This window comes from Emys orbicularis, chromosome 20, assembly GCF_028017835.1.
Source record: "Emys orbicularis isolate rEmyOrb1 chromosome 20, rEmyOrb1.hap1, whole genome shotgun sequence".
Classification (NCBI taxonomy): Eukaryota; Metazoa; Chordata; order Testudines; family Emydidae; genus Emys; species Emys orbicularis.
This window is the reverse complement of record NC_088702.1, coordinates 21,733,234-21,740,879: the sequence shown is the minus strand read 5'-3', so window position 1 is coordinate 21,740,879 and position 7,646 is coordinate 21,733,234. Positions and strand designations below refer to the sequence as shown.

Below are 7,646 nucleotides of genomic sequence, written 5' to 3'. Positions count from 1 at the left end.
ACCCTTCTAATCTCTGATCCACTGACTCACAGACGCTGTTTTTCCTAACGGCGGCTTTGCTGCAGCTTCAAATTATCCTCACTAAAAAATGACCCATGTTAGTCTAAAGCATAGGGGAAAACTTTTAAAAACTGTTACTAAGGTTATTATGGTTTTAACCTTTATTAAAGCCCCTATGAAAAAGTGCTACATGGCAGGAAAGATGCTTGGGGGAGGGGGTCTGTTTTTTTAGATAAGAATAAGGCAGTTAAAGGGGAGGGGGTAGTGAGGGGCGGGGAGGGAGATGGCTCTTGTATACAAATCTTGGGACTATAGGATTGGTTCAGGAAAATGTATTCTATGATGCAGCTGTAGAACAGCATCTGATTGGTCCGACCCAAAGGCTAACCTGAGGGGTTGTGAGTGTTGGAAGCTTCCTTGTTCCCCAGGAGACGTCACAAAGGTAAGACCACTCTCTCTGACTCAGCCACGGGCTGTCTGGCTTAGCCCTTTGTAAAGGGGTTTTTGTTTCCCTTTTCTTGCCTTGTTCTCTCTCTTAACTTCACTTTATATGTTTCTCTTTTATTTCACTCTTTTTAAATGCTCTTTTCTTAACCTACCCTTATATTTAATATTTTAAATGCGTTTCTATGAACCTGCCTTTATATTTTTACCATGTGCTTACTAAACTGTCTCTTCTTTATAAAATTCCTTTTTTGCCACGTGTGTTCTTTTTGACCTATTTTTAAATATTATTTAATATTTTGAAATGCTCTTTTTCTTAATGTACCCTCATATTTAATACACCTTTTACATTTATCTAAAAAAATTATTCTTTAATAACATACCAAACTAGTCCTTTAAAAACACCTCTCCTTACTAAAATTAATCAAACAATCTTTTTTCTCTTTAATAACTTGCCTCTATTCTTTGAAACTAACCCTTTAAAAACAAAAATCTCCATTTTTTAAAAAAGTTCTCTCTTTCTATTCTTTAATAACATGCCAAACTACTCCTTTAAAATCATCTCTCCTTACTAAACCTAACCAAAAATCCCTCTTTTCTTTAATAACTTGCCTCTATCCTTTCAAACTAACCCCTTAAAACACAAATCTTAATTTTTCTTTCAGTTGTCTTTCAATTCTTTAAAATCATGTCTCCTTACTAAACCTAACCAAACAATCTTTCTTCTCTTTAATAACCTTTCTTTCCTTTTTCCTCTCTAACTTACCAAAGCTTTCTTTTTTTCACCCTTAAGCTCTCTCACTCTAGTCACACCAGTGCAAAGCAGGTGTAGAACACCATGATCCCGGATAGCAGCATTCAGGACCCATCATTTTGCACTGTTGTAAATGATGACACGACATGGTGGAGAATCAGCCCAGTGCCTGATCTCAGCATATCTCCAAAAGGGGGACACAGCTTGGAAGGGGAACAATTTCCCATGTTTCTGTTTGTGCACCAGGTGGGGGGTTGTGGCAGGGAGTTCGGGATTTCATGTATATGTTCTACTTGGCAGAGTGCTGAGGAAGGGGTTACCAGGCTGCCCTGGGGAGAAGAGAACAAGACGAGCAATGGTTGAGGATGGAATGATTCATGCTGCAACTGTGACTAGGGAACAGGGAAAATAGCAGAACAACTGAGCAGGATTAATTTAGGATATGTTCCCAGTAGGGGAAGGACCGAATCCTGTTCCACCCCATGTTACAAGAAACCTCTCCCTGCTCAGCCCTGACCCGCACCTCACTAAAACAGGGACCTCTTTAATTATTAGAGAAAAGTCAGTCGCTTCTCTTCATTTCAGCAAAGTCCTGGGGAGTTTCCCCCTAAGAGCTGTTTTTGTTCCAGCAGGAAAGATTGGTTCCCCTGACCCACCAATCACTCCAGGTCCAGGAAGGACGGTGCCTCAGCACAGCCTGCATAAGGTACATCCCCAGATCGGCTGCCCCACGATGCTGTCAGAGGACAGGGGTGTTTGCTGTTTGGGGTTGGATGTGCTTGAACTACTGTACTAATGGTTTCCTTTAGCTTAGGGGCTCCCTGCATTTCCTTGGGGACCAGCTACCCCCACACATTGGTGTTTCTCTTTGTGCTTTCCTTGCCTGGGGAGCATGGGAGCAGTGGGGGAGGAGACCAGCCCATTTTCTGATTTTTTTTTAATGAATAGGCTTTTCTGGGGAACCTCTTTGGTTGAATTGTCTGTGCGATCCTATACATGGGCATGCAGGTAGAGGGATAAAATTGCGGGAAAGGTTTTTTTCCCCTACTACCTGAGTTATTTTTTCCTTACATTATTTTTCACCTGGGAAAATGTGACAAAAGAAAATGATGTTAAAATTATGAGGGAGACAAGGAGGGTGAGGTGAGATCTTTCATTGGACCAACTTCCGATGGTGAAACAGACAAACTTTCAAGGTCCTCAGAGCTCTTCTTCAGGTCTGGGAAAGATGCTCCATTTCATAGCTAAATACAAGGTGGAAGAGATTTTTTAGCATAAGTAAGTAACATATGTTGTATGAGGTGAAGTTGCCATTTAACACCTCTGCAGGGAACAGACAAACACCCATGGTTAATAGGTTACAGATTAGAACATCAGATCGGCCATACTGGGTCAGACCAATGTTCCATCAAGCCCAGTATCTTGTCTGCCGACAGTGGCCAATCCCAGGTGTGTCAGAATGAAGGAACCGAAGAGGGCAATCATCAAATGCCCTGTCGAGCAGTCCCAGCTTCTGGCAGTCAGAGCTTTTGGAACACCCAGAGCATGGGGTTGCATCCCTGGCCGTCTTGCTAATCGCCATCGATGGATCTATCCTCCAGGAATTTACTGAATTCTTTTTTATTCCAGTTTTAGTTTTGGCCTTCACAAAATCCCCTGGCAACAAGTTGCACAGGTTAACTGTGCAGTGTGTGACAAGGTACTTCCTTTTGCTGGTTTTAAACCTGCTGCCTATTCATTTCATTGGGTGATCCCTGGTTCTTGTGTTATGTGAAGGGGTAAATAACACTTCCTTATGCACTTTCTCCACACCGGGTGTGACTGGGGCTCCAGGGGGTCACGCTGAGATTGCTCAATTAGGGCAAACTGTCAAGAATGGGGCAGACAATCCCCAAAGCTGACAGTTATTCTCATCCTTAGATCCACCAAGCTAGCCACAAATCAGCTTCTACAATACCTCATTGGTTACCCAGAAGCCAAAACCCCAGTTCCCTTAAAGCAACACAGCCTTTGGGCTCCCACTCAGACAGCCAAGTCAAATATGATGAGGATTATTGAAAATCTTATTCATCATATAAAAAGTTCTACCAATTCCAAAGGATCATAAACATTGCTCCCCAGGTCAAAGAATATTTGACCATTTACCCAAATGCACTTACCCAAATGCACGCTGACAGCCAATTCTTATTAACCGAAAAAGATTTATAAAAAAAAAAGAGAGAGAGAGAGTGTTGGTTAAAAGATCATTCTACATACAGACTAGAACAAAATTCTTAGGTCAGTTTCATTGTAGAGATGGTGGATTTAGGAGTTGCACAGAGTTCTTTCAAAATTAACGCATACGTTCAGTCCAATGTCCAGTATCAGGGAGATCCAGATGAGACTGGAGACTTCAGACTTGTGACTCAAACTTTCCCCTGATGAAGCTTAAGCAGCTCTGAGATAAAAGGATCAGGTTCCAAAAGCCCTTTATACAGTTTCCAGGCACCCTCTTGACAGCATGCAGACCTTGGGTGAACAATAGTATCTTTAAAGTAACCTCCTATTTCCTAAACATCACTGGTAATTAGCTGCATGGATTAACATAAGGCAACTGCCTATCTCCCACCATTTGCAGGTGATTTGCTATATACCTCAAAAAGAAATCAAGACAGCGATATCATGGCATTCACAGTTCATTTGAATGTTAATATCTCTGAATTATCAGAATACAGAAGTAGACAGGAACTGTTTGGTTACATTGTTAACCTCTAACAATATATATGTAAACACACAAACACACAACCATTCTCTACTAATTTGTTTCTACAGTTTGAATCAGGGTCAATTACCCTGCTAGCTGTGTAACCCTTTCTGGCCCTGTGTCACACCAGTCATGATGATATAGACTTTATCATATCCCCCCACGCCCTTGGTCGTCTCTTTTCTATGCTGAACAGTCCCAGTCTTTTTAATCTCTTCTCATATGGGAGCTGGTCCATTCTTCTAATCATTTTGGTTGCCCTTCTTTGTACCTTTTCCAATTCTAATAGATCTTTCTAAGCCGGGGCCATCAGAACTGCTGGCAGCATTCAAGGTGCGGGCGTACCATGGATTTATATAGAGACATTATAATATTTTCTGTCATATTGTCCCTCCCTTTCCTTAGGGTTCCTACCGTTCTGTTACACTCAGATCTCTTCACCTTGCTCTGGAAGCACAGACGTCCTGGGATTTACTTGTGCCAGAGCAGGGTAAAGGGGCCTTAGCGCAACTGAGATGAGGCTGGAGAGTCTGCGATGAAGGTAGTTAGTTTGGAATTGCTATAAACGCAGTGCCAGCTTCTGGGAGCCTGGCAATTGGCAAATTACTTGCAATCTGCTAGATATGGGAGCCCTGTGTGAAGCTTGTTACGGAGGTTAAGGGAAAGGGGACTAATATGAGTAGCACCTAAAACACCTGCAGCACCCACCACAATAGAACCTTGATTCCAAGGGGTGCTTCAGTGTCTTTCTGCAATACAAACGCTGGTCAGTAATAGCAGCTCACCAGCCCCTGAGCTGTTAGGAAAGCCTGGGGCATGGAGTCAGGAGGGATGTTGCTGGTCACTGGTTTTTCAGTGAGGTGAAAGCTGCTTTCCCTGCTCTGTGATCAAAGTGCAGTGGGAGGCAGAGAAGGGGCCCTACCTACACATTACGGGCAACATTTCCAAATCCCAGGCAGGGGCAATGAGCCATATCAGAGCAAGCCAGGGTCCCTGCTACAGCTAAGGGCACAGCTAGTTTCCTGCTTTACCCACCTGCTGACCTGGATTGGCTTGAAACGTACTGTGCATCACTGGGGTTTGGGATAGTACCACCCCACGCGCCATAGGTGCTAACTTTTGGTTTTGCCAGTGGGTGCCCAATTGAATCCAATAAATGACTCATTTGTGCTGATGCCCAAATTGATCACTGGAATGTAGGAACTGCCAGACTGGATGTACTACCACAGCCACATTACTATTTTCTAGCTTGCTAGCTCCATGGGAGTGAGTGTGAGGATGTCTCTGTCAGTTGGGCATCGCGCTCCTAGCTCCAAGTGTAGACAGACTCTGACTTGGGCTCAGGTCCTGCGTTAAAGCAGCAAGAGTTGACATCTGGGTCCCTGAGCAGACTACAGCGAGGTTGTTATCATCTTACTGCTCAGAACGGGGATGTGATGGATTGGGAAGGTCTGTACCAAGTTAGGTCATTCATTTTGTATGTCTTTATACACTATACAGCATCCATTTTGTGTGTCTGGTCCGCTATACCTCATCCATTTTGTTTGCAGGCTTCCATTCTGTTCACCACTATTTTGTGGCCTGGGCTGAAATCCAGTTTAATCTTGTTTATGCACAGTTTTGTGAGGCAATACCGAGACATGTCCCTGCTGGGAGGGGAGCATAACACCCCGTAGAGCACTAGAACAGACAGCACTTGAGATGACAAGCAGGGTCTACTGGCTTTGTAATGAATCTTCATGGCTGGCCCACCCCTATGAAACAATGGGGTGGTACCGAGCCCTGCATGGCTGGGGATGGAGTTTTGCAACCAGAGCACATGGTTGCTGGTTGATGTCTGCGGTTAAGAATTTCCTTTGCCAAAGCCTTTGTGTTTTGTTTCCCTGCCACATATTCCCCAAGATGTTAAAATACACGTTCAGAGTTTCCACAGTTTTGTTGGAATTCTGAGGTTGCCGACAAGCAACTTGGATGTCTCAGCACTGGATCTGGAGTGCAGGGCAGGTGGCCAGCTGTGCCCCACCTCCCAAGGAAGGACGCCAAAGAAGAGGTCTGGCCCCAGGAGTGGTTTAGGAGCCCCAGAGTTAGAAACTGGTAGATTTGTCCCAGATCTGGCACCCCCCTGACCAACGTAGCTATGCCGACCTAACCCCAGTGCAGACGCAGCTATGTTGACGGAAGAAACCATCTCTCAGGGAACTGGTGTTCCCTACAGCGATGGACAAACACTTTCCATGTGCATAGGATGCAACTACGTATCTATGCTGCCATAGCTACGGTGATGTACCTACACGGCTATACCATCTTCGAAGTGCAGACAGACCTGTGTCTCCACTCAGGATGCTCCAGTACTCAGGGCCAGATTAACTCTTCTGGGTGCCTGGGGCTACTAGATTTTGTGGGACCCCCTAGGATCTGGGGTGGGGCCAAAAATTGGGGGTTCAGTATGTGGGAGGGGGCTACGGGTTGAGGCAGGAGGGTGAGTGCCATGTGGGAGGGGGTGCGGGCTCCGACTGGGGGTGCGGGCTCAGGGGTGGGGCTGAGGCATTTGGGATGCAGGGGCCTCTGGGCTGGGGCCAAGGGATTTGGCGTGTGGGAGAGGGCTCAGGGCAGGAGGTTGGAGTGTGGGTGCAGGGTCTGGGCAGGAGTTTGGGTGCGGGGGGGGTGCTCAGGGTTGGTGTGTGGGGTGTGGGAGGGAGTTAGGGAGTTAGGGTGCAGATGAGGGTTGGGGGTGCAGGGTCTGGGAGGGAGTTAGGGTGCGGGATAGGGCTTGGTCAAGAGCTTGGGGTGCAGGCGCTTACCTGGGGGCTGGGCAGCTCCTCTCCCATTTTGTGAGTGGGGGGGAAACAAGCAGCTCCGTGCAGCCCGCGCTCGCTTGCAGGCACCTCCCCCCGCAGCTCCCATTGGCTGGGAATCGCAGGCAACGGGAGCTGCGGGGGCGGAGTCTGCATGCGAGGGCAGCGACTGGGACAAGGCTTCCCAGTGCGGTGCTTGTTGTGGCGGGGGGCAGTGATGGAGGCATGGGGGGGAGAGGAACGGCAGCGCGGGGAGCCGCCTCACCCACACCCCTGCCAGCAGAGCCGGCCTGGCACACAACACACAGGGGCCTTAGTGGCTGCAGCATATGGTCCCAGGCTAAGGGGGCTCCCCTAAACCCGGGGCCCTGGGCTGCAGCCCCCAAAGCCCCTGTCTTAATCTGGTCCTGCCAGTACTGCAGCTTTAGTGACATAGTATAGATACTTCCAACACCAATGCAAGGGCTTTTTCCATTGATGTCGTTAATCCGCCTTTCCAAGAGACAGGAGCTAGATTGACTGAACAGTTCTTCCATCGATCTCGCTACGTCTTCGTCAGAGCTTAGGTCGACCTAACTACAGTGCTCAGGGGCTGACATTTTTCACAGGCCTGTGAAATGTGGTTAGGTCGACCTGATTGTTACGTGTAGGCCGGGCTGTAATGTTGCTGAGAATTCACACCTCTGCCCGGTGTTATTAGTGACACAGTTGAGGAGTGTGTGTTTAATACCATATTTCATCGGACAGTGTTCCCTTAAGCTGGGTGGGGACGTTATAGGTCAAATGAGGATGGGAGAGGTGGGGAATCATAGAATCATAGGATTGGAAGGGACCTCGCAAGGTCATCTAGTCCAGTCCCCTGCATTCGTGGCAGGACTAAGTGTTATCTAGACCATCCATGAAAGGTGTT

The 7,646-nt window shown here is 46.8% G+C and overlaps 1 pseudogene; it reads left to right on the top strand.

The window, feature by feature from the left end:
• Positions 1-345: 345 nt before the first annotated feature.
• Positions 346-7,646, top strand: part of LOC135892418 (interferon-inducible GTPase 5-like) — a 28,341-nt pseudogene continuing 21,040 nt past the window's right edge.